Raw genomic sequence first — 16,336 nt, 5'->3', positions numbered from 1 at the left:
GTTTTGGAGACGAAAGTGAACATGCGAGCTTATGACTACGGTTTGGGCGCTTAACTCTGACCCAATCTCCGTTCTTCAGTTGGGGCTTTTGAGCGCATCGTTTTGTGTCAGTGTACGACTTCGCTTTTCGTTGGCGTTCCGAAATCTGGGATGCGAGTGTGGTTATCTTAGCGCTAGGTTTGGCTGGGGTTTTGAGAATGTCCAGTAGCCAGCGAATACGCCCAATCATGAGCTCAGAAGGTGTCTTCCCCGTTAGCAAGTACTTTGTTGAATATTATGTGCGGAGAATGGTTTGAACCACTTTGAATGTTTGGCCTGCTGCGAGGTTGGCTTTCATTCCTTCTTTGATGACGCGGATAAAATGCTCAACACCTCCGTTGCTTTGAGGATTGTACTGAACAGTAAGACAATGCTCGATAGTATGATGAGTGAGGAAATCAGCGAACTGGTCGGACACCAACTGTGGTCCATTGTCAGCGATTATAGACCTCTGGGAGGCCCCACTTCGTGAACATACGCTGCAGAATAGTGACAATGGTTAATGAGTTAACTGAACTTTGCGATTTCTGGCCATTTGGAATGCAGCTCATGTACTACAACAGGGAAACGCTGGTGCTGTGGAGCTGCTTCAACTGGACCGAAGATGTCCAACTGAAGTTGTTACCATGGAATGGGCTTCATTGGCGCTGGTCGGATGTTTGTGGCCTTTTCGCTCAGACTGCGTGCTTCGCAGTGTGAGACAAACTCCTCGATGCGAGTGTCAATCCCAGGCCACCATACTGGATCGTGACATCTCTGCTTCATGCGGGCAATGCCAGGCTGTCCATCGTGTGCCAATGAGAGAACTCGCTGTTGAAGCGACATGGGAATTACTGCTCTATCACCACGAGCTAGGCAGCCATCGTTCCAAACAGAAAATTCATCGAGAAATCTGTGGAATGTTTTTAGCTCTTCCGGAATTTGCTCAGGCCACTCAGTCTGGAGGAAGTGGCACACGTGCTGGAGCATAGCATCACGCTGTGATTTGGTTTTGAGTTGGTCACAGGAGATAAGGTTTCTGATGGACTGAGTGATGATTGACGTGACTTGTGTCGTCATCTGTGAACAGGTCAGCACCAGAGTCCGAAACAGGTGTTGAGCGGCTGAGCATGTCAGCTACGTGGTTGCAGCTGCCAGTGATGTACTGTACACCAAAGTTATACTGATGAAGGCGATCTGACCATCGGCTGATTCATAGTGGTCTGTGCCCCAATCCAGTTGTTGTAAGTAGCGTAGTTAGGAGGGTAAATTTCCTGCCATAGAGGTAGAAGTGCCAACGTTCACATGCGTAGATGCAAGCGAGTGCTTCACATTCCCCTGAGAGTATTTATGCTCTGCAGATGAGAGTGTGCGAGAGGCGCAGGTGACTGAGTGTTCCACGCCATCAATCCAATGCGAGAGCACAGCACCCAAGGTGGTGCCTGATGCATTCGTGCTAACATGCGTAGTGGCATTCGGATCAAAGTGCACGAGGATAGGAGGGGATGTGATTTTCTCCTTAAGCGTGGTGAATGTCTGAGCCTGGGAATCTCTCCATTCCCAAGGGATGTCCTTGTGCAGCAACTTGCGAAGTGGTTCGGCAATGTGCGCATAGTGCGGGACAAACTTCAGATAGATGTTGCAAGTGCCAAGGAATAATGGAAGTTCTTTGATGTTGGCAGACTCCTGCATTCGCTGCATCGCATCAATGTTGTCTAGCATCGGCTTGACATCTTGTGCTGTGACTCTGTAGTCCAGAAAGTTTATTTCTCCAGCAGTGAATGTAGACTTATCGGCATTAAGTGTAATGTTATGTGTAGCAAGTCTAGCCATAACTGTGTGAAGTCACTGGTCATGTTCTTCCATTGTCCGTCCATGGGTGACAATATCATCAAGCAGATTGAGGGCTCTCTCTATGTCTGCTAGCATATTAGTGACAATCTTCTGAAATGCACTTGGTGCAGAGGATAGTCCATAGGGCATGCATCGATACTGATACAGATCATCATGCGTCGTGAATGCCATGAGCAGTTGTGCTGACCTCCGCTATGGGTTTTTGCAGGTAACTGCAGCGGATGTCAAGTTTCATAAAAACTGTTGAGCCGTCAAATTCTGAAGCCAGTTCGTCGATGGTATGAAAGGGTACCTGTCGGGGGTGATGGCCTTGTTGACCTCTTTCAGATCTCCCCATTTTTACACCAAGCAATGACTAAGTTCAAGATCCAGGGTGAGGAGTCGATGTTCTCAATGATTCCCTGAGATTCGAGTTGCGTTAATTCTGCGGATACTTGGTGGCAAACCGTGAATGGGAGACGGTGAAGTCGCTGCGTAACCGGTTTAACGGAAGGGTCAACGCTGGGACGATGGCAGAATTTTGTTGTCGTTCCAAACCCTGTGAGGGATACTGCTTCTCAAAGTCCACCATGTACACAGGTGTGGCCGTTGGGTCATAAACTTTGAAAACAAGCTTGTCAAAAAGGTCAACACCCATGATGCTTCATCCCTTCGCGACACGAAAGGAAAAGTTCTCCAATGTTATGTCTTTGTAGTATATCGGGACAGATATTGACCCCAAGCACCTCAATTTTGGAGTCGGAATACGCATGTAGATGAGGAAAAGTGGAGGGCAGAGAAACCCAAGGCAAAGAACAAAAAGGGCCACTGTACAGCAAAATTCTAAAAGGACAAAGGGTGTTAAAAGAACAAGCCTGAAGGCTTTGTGTCTTAATGCAAGGAGTATCCGCAATAAAGTGGATGAATTAACTGTGCAAATAGATGTTAACAAATATGATGTGATTGGGATTACGGAGACGTGGCTCCAGGATGATCAGGGCTGGGAACTCAACATCCAGGGGTATTCAACATTCAGGAAAGATAGAATAAAAGGAAAAGGAGGTGGGGTAGCATTGCTGGTTAAGGAGCAACTTAAGGCAATAGTTCGGAAGGACATTAGCTTGGATGATGTGGAATCTATATGGGTAGAACTGCAGAATACCAAAGGACAAAAAACGTTAGTGGGAGTTGTGTACAGACCTCCAAACAGTAGTAGTGATGTTGGGGAGGGCATCAAACATGAAATTAGGTGTGCGTGCAATAAAGGTGCAGCAGTTATAATGGGTGACTTTAATATGCACGTAGATTGGGTTAACCAAACTGGAAGCAATACGGTAGAGGAGGATTTCCTGGAGTGCATAAGGGATGGTTTTTTAGACCAATATGTCGAGGAACCAACTAGGGTGGAGGCCATCTTAGACTGCGTGTTGTGTAATGAGAGAGGATTAATTAGCAATCTCGTTGTACAAGGCCCCTTGGGGAAGAGTGACCATAATATGGTGGAATTCTGCATTAGGATGGAGAATGAAACAGTTAATTCAGAGACCATGGTCCAGAACTTAAAGAAGGGTAACTTTGAAGGTATGAGGCGTGAATTGGCTAGGATAGATTGGCGAATGATACTGAAGGGGTTGACTGTGGATGGGCAATGGCAGACATTTAGAGACCGCATGGATGAACTACAACAATTGTACATTCCTGTCTGTCGTAAAAATAAAAAAGGGAAGGTGGCTCAACCGTGGCTATCAAGGGAAATCAGGGATAGCATTAAAGCCAAGGAAGTGGCATACAAATTGGCCAGAAATAGCAGAGAACCCGGGGACTGGGAGAAATTTAGAACTCAGCAGAGGAGGACAAAGGGTTTGATTAGGGCAGGGAAAATGGAGTACGAGAAGAAGCTTGCAGGGAACATTAAGACGGATTGCAAAAGTTTCTATAGATATGTAAAGAGAAAAAGGTTAGTAAAGACAAACGTAGGTCCCCTGCAGTCAGAATCAGGGGAAGTCATAATGGGGAACAAAGAAATGGCGGACCAATTGAACAAGTACTTTGGTTCGGTATTCACTGAGGAGCACACAAACAACCTTCCGGATATAAAAGGGGTCGGAGGGTCTAGTAAGGAGGAGGAACTGAGGGAATCCTTATTAGTCGGGAAATTGTGTTGGGGAAATTGATGGGATTGAAGGCCGATAAATCCCCAGGGCCTGATGGACTGCATCCCAGAGTACTTAAGGAGGTGGCCTTGGAAATAGTGGATGCATTGACAGTCATTTTCCAACATTCCATTGACTCTGGATCAGTTCCTATGGAGTGGAGGGTAGCCAATGTAACCCCACTTTTTAAAAAAGGAGGGAGAGAGAAAACAGGGAATTATAGACCGGTCAGCCTGACATCGGTAGTGGGTAAAATGATGGAATCAATTATTAAGGATGTCATCGCAGTGCATTTGGAAAGAGGTAATATGATAGGTCCAAGTCAGCATGGATTTGTGAAAGGGAAATCATGCTTGACAAATCTTCTGGAATTTTTTGAGGATGTTTCCAGTAGAGTGGACAAGGGAGAACCAGTTGATGTGGTATATTTGGACTTTCAGAAGGCGTTCGACAAGGTCCCACACAAGAGATTGATGTGCAAAGTTAGAGCACATGGGATTGGGGGTAGTGTACTGACATGGATTGAGAACTGGTTGTCAGACAGGAAGCAAAGAGTAGGAGTAAATGGGGACTTTTCAGAATGGCAGGCAGTGACTAGTGGGGTACCGCAAGGTTCTGTGCTGGGGTCCCAGCTGTTTACACTGTACATTAATGATTTAGACGAGGGGATTAAATGTAGTATCTCCAAATTTGCGGATGACACTAAGTTGGGTGGCAGTGTGAGCTGCAAGGAGGATTCTATGAGGCTGCAGAGCGACTTGGATAGGTTAGGTGAGTGGGCAAATGCATGGCAGATGAAGTATAATGTGGATAAATGTGAGGTTATCCACTTTGGTGGTAAAAACAGAGAGACAGACTATTATCTGAATGGTGACAGATTAGGAAAAGGGCAGGTGCAAAGAGACCTGGGTGTCATGGTACATCAGTCATTGAAGGTTGGCATGCAGGTACAGCAGGCGGTTAAGAAAGCAAATGTCATGTTGGCCTTCATAGCGAGGGGATTTGAGTACAAGGGCAGGGATGTGTTGCTACAATTGTACAGGGCCTTGGTGAGGCCACACCTGGAGTATTGTGTACAGTTTTGGTCTCCTAACCTGAGGAAGGACATTCTTGCTATTGAGGGAGTGCAGCGAAGGTTCACCAGACTGATTCCCGGGATGGCGGGACTGACCTATCAAGAAAGACTGGATCAACTGGGCTTGTATTGACTGGAGTTCAGAAGAATGAGAGGGGACCTCATAGAAACGTTTAAAATTCTGACGGGGTTAGACAGGTTAGATGCAGGAAGAATGTTTCCAATGTTGGGGAAGTCCAGAACCAGGGGACACAGTCTAAGGATAAGGGGAAAGCCATTTAGGACCGAGATGAGGAGGAATTTCTTCACCCAGAGAGTGGTGAACCTGTGGAATTCTCTACCACAGAAAGTTGTTGAGGCCAATTCACTAAATATATTCAAAAAGGAGTTAGATGAAGTCCTTACTACTAGGGGAATCAAGGGGTATGGTGAGAAAGCAGGAATGGGGTACTGAAGTTGCATGTTCAGCCATGAACTCATTGAATGGCGGTGCAGGCTAGAAGGGCCGAATGGCCTACTCCTGCACCTATTTTCTATGTTTCTATGTAAGTTGCGGGCTGCAGTTGACAGTGCGTGAAGTGAGTTTTGTACACAGCCTCGCTCAATATGGAGACTTTGGCTCCAAGGTCAATGAGGAGGAAGATGGGCGCACCGTCAATGTTTACCTCACAGTCCTTGAATTTGCCCAAACCGATGTACGAAATGTCATTAACGGTGCAAACCATACTGGGTTCATCACTATCGGGGTTATCCACATGTTGAATATGCTGCGACGAGTGACAGACACTAGCAAAATGGTTCATTTTACCACTTGCAGAGCATTTCTTCCCAGGTGCAGGGCAGTTAGGACTCTTTGCTGAATGTGATTTGCCCCCACAGTTAAAGCAGTGGAAGTTAAGCCCGCGATCCGTAGTGGGTGGCTTATTACTAGCCCTGGGTCTCTGCTGCGATTTCCACGTTGGACGAACGCCTTGCACATGGGCTGTAGCTGAAGTTTGCTGCACAGGGGGAGCAGGGATCGCTTTTGAATCGGAAAGCGCTGATTCGATTTGGATGGCCAAATTAGTTGCTTTATCCAATGGCAATTTGTCAACCTTCATTAGCAAGTGTTCCCGAATGAGGGGATCATTGTTTTCTCAATAATTTGATCCCTGATCACTTCCTCTGTGAGTGTTCCAAAGTTAAACGTAGCGGCCAATTCGGTTAATGAAATGATGTACTATTTGATTGGTTCACCGTTCCATTGCCCCCTTTGATATTTTTCTTTGGCCCAAAATATATCTCTAGGACTCCGTGTCTTCGATTTGGCCAAAGGTGGTTTGGCGTTCGGTGCCGAGGCAGTGGATAAGTACTGCACAGTGGCGAGTTAGTGTTACGTTGTCACCGTCTAACTCACTCGCCGTCTTGTACGTAGAAAATCTTTTTATCCATCTCAGCCATGGGATTGGAGAGTTCCCGGGTGTGGAGAGGAAAGGCCGGGGGGAGTAGGGAGTTTAATTTGATTCATCCTCATCACAAAATTATGTTGTGTACATAAATAAACAGACTAACTGATCCTTTATAGCAACAACCAAAAATGTTGTCTCAGTACCAGCATGAACCAGCTCGTTGACAGCAGTGTGTGAATAGCTCCTGCAGGGTCCTAAAGCCTTTTTGTGGCCTGTAACAAACAAACAGATTATGAATACAACAGAAACATCTTCATGTCTACCCTATCAAACCCTTTCATAATCACTTCATCCCTCAGTCTTCTCGTTTCTAGAGAAAAACACCCCATCCTGTTCAACATTTACTGATCGGTATAACCTCTCCGTTCTGGTATCATTCAAGTAAATCATTTGTTGCGTCTTCTCCAGCACTCTGCATTTTGTTTTTATATTTTGGAGACCAGAACTGTTTACAGTACTGCAAGTGTGGTCTAATCAAGGTTCTATGCAAGATTAATACTACTTTCTGTTGCCATTCACTTACTTACAGAACAGGAGGAGGGCAATCAGCTCATTGAGCTATCAATCAAATCATGGCTGATTTTTATCCCAACTCCATTTTTATCGCTTTCGATCTATATCCCTTGACGGCCTACCCTAAAAAAAAATCTAGCGATCGCGGACTTGAAAATTTGATTTGAAATTAATTGATCCAGTATCCACAACCTTTTGGCAGAGAGCATTCCTCAATGTCACGATGCTTCTTGCTGGTTTGATGATGCCTCAGTCATACTGCAGAAATAATATGTATTTCCTTCTGTGGGTTAGCCTGGCTGCATGCCCCTTCTAGTTGGCAGTCGACATAAAATAATTTGTTGCCCAAGTCCAACATTATGTAACATAAACAAAAAATGCTGAAAGTATTCAGCGGGTCAGGTAACATCTGTGAGAGAGATGCTGCCTGACCTGACGAGCATTGGCAGCGTTTTCTGTTTATATTTCAGATTTCAAAACTCTGTGGTATTTTGCCTCCAATATTGGCCCAGTTTTTGTGGGGCTGATGGCGCACAGCGTACACTATCATACGTCCTCAGAATGGCCCCGCAGATTCTGGGTTTCTGCTCGCGCTGCGCATGCGCAGAGTCTCAAAACTTGTGATCTGTTAGGTCAACAGGAAACTTATCATCCACCTGCGCCCAAAAACACTTTCGCTGGCGGGGAGCTGGACTATTCAACTGCTGCGATTGCTAACCAAACCCCAAGGTCTGCTTTTACCAGTGTAAGGGTTAAAATAAATGGTAAATTAAATTGTTAAAATGATTAAAGCATACAAACACATTTAAAATTAGTTCGTCAATTTTGGGCTGGAATAAAATGATTTTATTATTTTTCAGAAAATTGTTATTTTTATTTTTAATGCTTAATCAAAAGGACTTTTAATTAGTTTTGCACATGGGAATAGTTATTTTTATTAGAGTTGTGTTTTATTTGATGATTTCTCATAAGCTTACGGCGATTCCATCCGTTAATGGAATCCCCATAAGATTATGAGGGACCCCCCTTTCTAATTGGTTGGCCTGGGTCATGTGATCGCACGGATGCTTCCGAACCGCCTGCGTCCCTGGAATCCATGGGCCTTTATGCAGGCTCCGGAGCTCCAGAAACAGGAACGTTCGGATTTTTTTTCAGATCAGAGACACATTCTTCTGGTATGCCTCCCACCGTAAATTCCAGGCCATAATGTATCATTGTGCTAATAGTTTCTCTTCTAACTAAAAATTTGGCACAGTTACAATGATCTTTAACACCTGATTGTATTACCTGCATTCTGCCTACCAATTTCCCTATTCTCGCCCCCAAGTACCAACAGCAGTACCTATGCAGAAAGTGAAAGTGTTAAGTGGACCTATTAGGATGTTGTCACATGAAGGAGAGAGAGAGAGAGAGAGAGATGCAAAGCCCTCTTGGAGGAAAGGAGCATTACCTGCTCAACTGGTGATGACTGCTTCCAGTAATTGCTGGCTTAGTTGAGGAATGAAATGTCAAAGAGTAAGAACAGCCCGCTGATAAAATCGTCCATCAGTGAGCAAATTAAAACCTCTGTTTTTTTACACAATTAAGTGAAGAAGTTACGACTGAATTGATGATACTTCTGATTTGATACTAAGTGAATGAAAGACAAGTCACATTGTTCGTTCAAAATGTTCTGGTTGTATAGTAGAACAGATTGTGGGACTGATCCAAGTTGAGGTGGCAGCTTGGCTCCAGAGGCAGCGCTCACACTTCTGAATCATAGGATTATGGGTACAGGCCCCACCCCAGCGCATAATCTGAGACGACACTTTGGAGCAGTACTGGAGGAGTCTTGCATTTTCATTGTATCACCTAATCCTAGGATTCACCAGCATAGCAGGTCCTCACTCATGGATCCCAGTACTGACCCCTCATTGGGAGACCTCTCTCACTGATCCCAGTATTGAACTGTCACTGGGAGACCTTACTCACCGATCCCAGTACTGACCCCTCACTGGGAGAACACATTCACTGATCCCAGTATTGAACCGTCACTGGGAGACCTCTCTCACTGATCCCAGTATTGAACCGTCATTGGGAGACCTCACTCACAGATCCCAGTACTGAACATTCACTGGGGGTCTTCACTCACTGATTCCAGTATTGAACTGTCACTGGGAGACCTCACTCACAGATCACAGTACTGACCCCTCACTGGGAGAACACATTCACTGATCCCAGTATTGAACCGTCACTGGGAGACCTCTCTCACTGATCCCAGTATTGAACCGTCATTGGGAGACCTCACTCACAGATCCCAGTTCTGAACACTCACTGGGGGTCTTCACTCACTGATTCCAGTACATAAAAACATAAGAACATAAGAAAAAGGAACGGGAGTAGGCTATACGGCCCCTCGAGCCTGCTCCGCCATTCAATAAGATCATGGCTGATCTGATCATGGACTCAGCCCCACTTTCCTGCCCGGTCCCCATAACCCCTTATCGTTTAAGAAACTATTTCTGTCTTAAATTTATTCAATGTCCCAGCTTCCACAGCTCTCCGAGGTAGCGAATTCCACAGATTTACAACCCTCTGAGAGAAGAAATTCCTCCTCATCTCTGTTTTAAATGGGCGGCCCGTTATTCTAAGATCATGCCCTCTAGTTCTAGTCTCCTCCATCAGTGGAAACATCCTCTCTGCATCCAGCTTGTCAAGCCCCCTCATAATCTTATACGTTTCGATAAGATCATCTCTCATTCTTCTGAATTCCAATGAGTAGCGGCCCAACCTACTCAACCTTTCCTCATAAGTCAATCCCTTCATCCCGGAATCAACCTAGTGAACCTTCTCTGAACTGCCTCCAAAGCAAGTATATTCTTTCGTAAATATGGAAACCAAAACTGCTGGCAGTATTCCATGTGTGGCCTCACCAATACCCTGTATAGCTGTAACAAGACTTCCCTGCTTTTATACTCCATCCCCTTTGCAATAAAGACCAAGATACCATTGGCCTTCCTGATGACTTGCTGTATCTGCATACTATCCTTTTGTGTTCCATGCACAAGTACCTCCAGGTCCTGCTGTACTGCGGCACATTGCGATATTTCCCCACTTAAATAATAACTTGCTCTTTGATTTTTTTCTGCTAATGTGCATGACCTCACACTTTCCAACATTATACTCCATCTGCCAAATTTTTGCCCACTCACTTAGCCTATCTATATCCTCCTCACACATTGCTTTTCTTCCCATCTTTTATCATCAGCAAAATAGGCTGCGTTACACTCAGTCCTTTCTTTCAAGTCATTAATATAGGTTGTAAATAGTTGGGGTCCCAGCACTGATCCCTGCAGCACCCCACCAATTACTGTTTGCCAACCAGAGAATGAACCATTTATCCCGACTCTCTGTTTTCTGTTAGTTAACCAAACCTCTATCCATGCTAATATATTACCCCCAGCCCCGGGAACTTTTATCTTATGCAGTAACCTTTTATGTGGCACCATGTCAAATGCCTTCTGGAAGTCCAAATACACCACATCTAATTTATCCACCTTTATTCACCCTGTTCATTATATCCTCAAAGAACTCTAGCAAATTTGTCAAACATGACTTCCCGTTCATAAATCCATGCTGACTCTGCCTGACTGAATTTTGCTTTTCCAAATGTCCTGCTACTGCTTCTTTAATAATGGACTCCAACATTTTCCCAACCACAGCGGTTAGGCTAACTGGTCTATAGTTTCCTGCTTTTTGTCTGCCTCCTTTTTTAAATAGTGGGGTTACATTTGCAGTTTTCCAATCTGCTGGGACCGTCCCAGAATCCAGGGAATTTTGGTAAATTACAACCAATCTTTCCCTGCTGCTACGTAGCTGACACGCTCAGCCGTTACTTCTCTAAAGACCCTAGGATGCAAGCCATCAGGTCCAGGGGATTTTTCTGCCTTTAGTCCCATTATCTTACTGAGTACCACCTCCTTAGTGATTCTGATTGTGTTAAGTTCCTCCCCCGCTATAGCCCCTTGACTATCCACTATCAAAATATTGTTAGTAAAGACTGATATAAAATATTTGTTCAGAGTTTCTGCCAACTCCATGTTCCCCATTACTAGTTCCCGGTCTCGTTCCCGATGTGAACAACATTTACTTTAGCCACTCTTTTCCTTTTTATATACCAATAGAAACTGTTGCAATCTGTTTTTATCTTTTGTGCTAGTTTACTTTCATAGTCTATCTTCCCATAATCATTTTTTTTTTCTCGTTCTTTGTTGGCTTTTAAAAGCTTCCCAATTCTTCTGTCCTCCCAGTAGTTTTGGCCACTTTATGTCTGCAATGCACTTATGATTGACTCCACGAGGCAATGTGTTACATAGAAATATAGAAACACAGAAAATAGGTGCAGGAGTAGGACATTCGGCCCTTCGAGCCTGCACCGCCATTCAATGAGTTCATGGCTGAACATGCAACTTCAGTACCCCATTCCTGCTTTCTCACCATACCCCTTGATCCCCCGAGTAGTAAGGACGACATCCATCTCCTTTTTGAATATATTTAGTGAATTGGCCTCAACAACTTTCTGTGGTAGAAAATTCCACAGGTTCACCACTCTCTGGCTGAAGAAGTTTCTCCTCATCTCGGTCCTAAATGGCTTACCCCTTATCCTTAGACTGTGACCCCTGGTTCTGGACTTCCCCAACATTGGGAACATTCTTCCTGCATCTAACCTGTCTCAACCCATCAGAATTTTAAACGTTTCTATGAGATCCCCTCTCATTCTTCTGAACTCCAGTGAATACAAGCCCAGTTGATCCAGTCTTTCTTGACATGTCAGTCCCACCATCCCGGGAATCAGTCTGGTGAACCTTCGCTGCACTCCCTCAATAGCAAGAATGTCCTTCCTCAAGTTAGGAGACCAAAACCGTACACAATACTCCAGGTGTGGCCTCACCAAGGCCCTGTACAACTGTAGTAACACCTCCCTGCCCCTGTACTCAAATCCCCTTGCTATGAAGGCCAACATGCCATTTGCTTTCTTAACCGCCTGCTGTATGCCAACCTTCAATGACTGATGTACCATGACACCCAGGTCTCGTTGCACTTCCCCTTTTCCTAAACTGTCACCATTCAGATAATAGTCTGTCTCTCTGTTTTTACCACCAAAGTGGATAACCTCACATTTATCCACATTATACTTCATCTGCCATGCATTTGCCCACTCACCTAACCTATCCAAATCACTTTGCAGCCTCATAGCATCCTCCTCGCAGCTCACACTGCCACCCAACTTTGTGTCATCCGCAAATTTGGAGATACTACATTTAATCCCCTCGTCTAAATCATTAATGTACAATGTAAACAGCTGGGGCTCAAACTGTAGTGACCTTGGTCCTTTATTCGTAACTCCAGAGTGAGGCACAAGCATCGTGGGCAGCCTTTTATACTGAGCCCTGCACACCAATGCATCAGACCCTCAGGTCTCCCAACGCAGTGCCCTCTGGTGAACAGCCTCTGCTACAGGGGCAGGAAACCTCAGTCTCCATCAGTTGCACTCTCTAGTGGTGCCAGCACAGTATATACACAGTGTAAACCTTATTGATAGTACATCAGGTAACAAGTCTCCATCTTATGCAACTATACAGTGACTACACAGAGAGTATATCTATAGTCTGCATATATAACAGTATGCCCTTATTTTTAATTGGATACCATCCTTTATTTCTTTAATTAGACACGGTTGGCTATCTTTTCTCTCACATACTTTTCTCCTCACTGGAATATATTTTTCTTGAGAGTTGTGAAATATCTCCTTAAATGTACACCACTGTTTATCAACCGTCCTACACTTTAATCTATTTTCCCAGTCACTTTACCCAACTCAGCCCTCATACCTTCATAGTCTCCTTTATTTAACCTTAGTATGCTGGTTGGAGATCCAACTTTCTCACCCTCCATCTGAATTTGAAATTCAATCATGATATGATCACTCATTCCGAGGGGATCCTTTACTAGGAGATTGTTTATTAATCCTGTCTCATTACACAGGACCAGATCTAAGATAGTCTGCCCCCTGATTGGTTCCCTTATAAGAACATAAGAATTAGGAACAGGAGTCGGCCATCTAGCCCCTCGAGCCTGCTCCGCCATTCAACAAGATCATGGCTGATCTGGCCGTAGACTCAGCTCCACTTACCCGCCCGCTCCCCGTAACCCTTAATTCCCTTATTGGTTAAAAATCTATCTATCTGTGACTTGAATACATTCAATGAGCTAGCCTCAACTGCTTCCTTGGGCAGAGAATTCCACAGATTCACAACCCTCTGGGAGAAGAAATTACTTCTCAACTTGGTTTTAAATTGGCTCCCCCGTAATTTGAGGCTGTGCCCCCTAGCTCTAGTCTCTCCGACCAGTGGAAACAACCTCTCTGCCTCTATCTTGTCTATCCCTTTCATTATTTTAAATGTTTCTATAAGATCACCCCTCATCCTTCTGAACTCCAACGAATAAAGACCCAGTCTACTCAATCTATCATCGTAAGGTAACCCCCTCATCTCCGGAATCAGCCAAGTGAATCATCTCTGTACCCTCTCCAAAGCTAGTATATCCTTCCTTAAGTAAGGTGACCAAAACTGCACGCAGTACTCCAGTTGCGGCCTTACCAATACCCTATACAGTTGCAGAAGGACCTCCCTGCTATTGTACTCCATCCCTCTCGCAATGAAGGCCAACATTCCATTCGCCTTCCTGATTACCTGCTGCAACTGCAAACTAAATTTTTGGGATTCATGCACAAGGACCCCCAGGTCCCTCTGCACCACAGCATGTTGTAATTTCTCCCCATTCAAATAATATTCCCTTTTACTGTTTTTTTTCCCAATGTGGATGACCTCACACTTTCCGACATTGTTTTCCATCTGCCAAACCTTAGCCCATTCGCTTAACCTATCTAAATCTCTTTGCAGCCTTTCTGTGTCCTCAACACAACCCGCTTTCCCACTAATCTTTGTGTCATCTGCAAATTTTTTTACACTACACTCTGTCCCCTCTTCCAGGTCATCTATGTATATTGTAAACAGTTGTGGTCCCAGCACCGATCCGTGTGGCACACCACTAACCACCGATTTCCAACCTAAAAAGGACCCATTTATCCCGACTCTCTGCTTTCTGTTCGCCAGCCAATTCTCTATCCATGCTAATACATTTCCTCTGACTCCGCGTACCTTTATCTTCTGCAGTAACATTTTGTGTGGCACCTTAACGAATGCCTTTTGAAAATCTAAATACACCACATCCATCGGAACACGTCTATCCACCATGCTCGTTATATCCTCAAAGAATTCCAGTAAATTAGTTAAACATGATTTCCCCTTCATGAATCCATGCTGCGTCTGCTTGATTGCACTATTCCTATCTAGTTGTCCCGCTATTTCTTCTTCAATGATAGTTTCAAGCATTTTCCCCACTACAGATGTTAAACTAACCGGCCTTTTGTCTGCCCCCTTTTTTAAACAGAGGCGTTACATTAGCTGCTTTCCAATCCGCTGGTACCTCCCCATGGTCCAGAGAATTTTGGTAGATTATAACAAATGCATCTGCTATAACTTCTGCCATCTCTTTTAATACCCTGGGATGCATTTCATCAGGATCAGGGGACTTGTCTACTTTGAGTCCCATTAGCCTGTCCAGCACTACCCCGCTAATGATAGTGATTGTCTCAAGGTCCTCCCTTCCCACATTCCTGTGACCAGCAATTTTTGGCATGGTTTTTGTGTCTTCCACTGTGAAGACCGAAGCAAAATAATTGTTTAAGGTCTCAGCCATTTCCACATTTCCCATTATTAAATCTTCCTTATCATCTTCTAAGGGACCAACATTTACTTTAGTCACTCTTTTCCATTTTATATATCTGTAAAAGCTTTTACTGTCCGTTTTTATGTTTTGCGCAAGTTTACCTTCGTAATCTATCTTTTCTTTCTTTATTACTTTCTTAGTCATTCTTTGCTGTCATTTAAAATTTTCCCAATCTTCTATTTTCCCACTAACCTTGGCCACCTTATACGCATTGGTTTTTAATTTGATACTCTCCTTTATTTCCTTGGTTATCCACGGCTGGTTATCCCTTCTCTTACTGCCCTTCTTTTTCACTGGAATATATTTTTGTTGAGCACTATGAAAGAGCTCCTTAAAAGTCCTCCACTGTTCCTCAATTGTGCCACCATTTAGTCTGTGTTTCCAGTCTACTTTAGCCAACTCTGCCCTCATCCCACTGTAGTCTCCTTTGTTTAAGCATAGTACGCTCGTTTGAGACACTACTTCCTCATCCTCAATCTGTATTACAAATTCAACCATACTGTGATCACTCATTCCGAGAGGATCTTTTCTAGGAGATTGTTTATTATTCCTGTCTCATTACACAGGACCAGATCTAAGATAGCTTGCTCCCTTGTACGTTCTGTAACATACTGTTCTAAGAAACAATCCTGTATGCATTCTATGAATTCCTCCTCCAGGCTACCCCGTGTGATTTGATTTGACCAATCGATATGTATGTTAAAATCCGCCATGTTTCCTGCCGTTTCTTTTTCACATGCCTCCATTATTCCCTTGATTATTGGCCACCCCACCGTGAAGTTATTATTTGGGGGCCTATAAACGACACCCACCAGTGATTTTTTCCCCTTACTATATATAATCTCCACCCACAATGATTCAACATTTTGTTCATTAGAGCCAATATCGTCTCTCACAACTGCCCTGATATCATCCTTTATTAACAGAGCTACCCCACCTCCTTTCCCTTCTTGTCTTTCTTTCCGAATCGTCAGATACCCCTGTATATTTAATTCCCAGTCTTGGCCACCCTGCAACCACGTTTCTGTAATGGCCACCAAATCACACCCATTTGTAATGATTTGTGCTGTCAACTCATTTACTTTATTTCGAATGCTGCCTGCGTTTAGGTAGAGTGTTTTAATACTAGTTTTTAAACCATGATTTTTAGTTTTGACCTCTCCTGCAGCCCCTTTATATTCAATAGCCCTTTTTGTTTTTTGCCTTGGGTTTCTCTGCCCTCCACTTTTACTCATCTCCTTTCTGTCTTTTGCTTTTGTCTCCTTTTTGTTTCCCTCTGTCTCCCTGCATTGGTTCCCATCCCCCTGCCATATTAGTTTAACTCCTCCCCAACAGCACTAGCAAACTCTCCCTCTAGGACATTGGTTCCGGTCCTGCCCAGGTGCAGACCGTCCGGTTTGTACTAGTTCCACCGCCCCCAGAACTGGTTCCAATGCCCCAGGAATTTGAATCCCTCCCTTCTGCAC

General features: G+C 44.3%; 1 protein-coding gene across 1 annotated transcript in view; it reads left to right on the top strand.

Moving 5' to 3' along the window:
- LOC139253715 (contactin-associated protein-like 5) overlaps window positions 1–16,336 on the top strand; it is a 1,602,302-nt gene that overhangs the window by 659,920 nt on the left and 926,046 nt on the right. The window lies entirely within an intron of this gene.

This window comes from Pristiophorus japonicus, chromosome 3 (assembly GCF_044704955.1).
Source record: "Pristiophorus japonicus isolate sPriJap1 chromosome 3, sPriJap1.hap1, whole genome shotgun sequence".
In the NCBI taxonomy this organism is placed as follows: domain Eukaryota; kingdom Metazoa; phylum Chordata; class Chondrichthyes; family Pristiophoridae; genus Pristiophorus; species Pristiophorus japonicus.
This window is presented reverse-complemented; position numbering and strand designations above follow the sequence as displayed.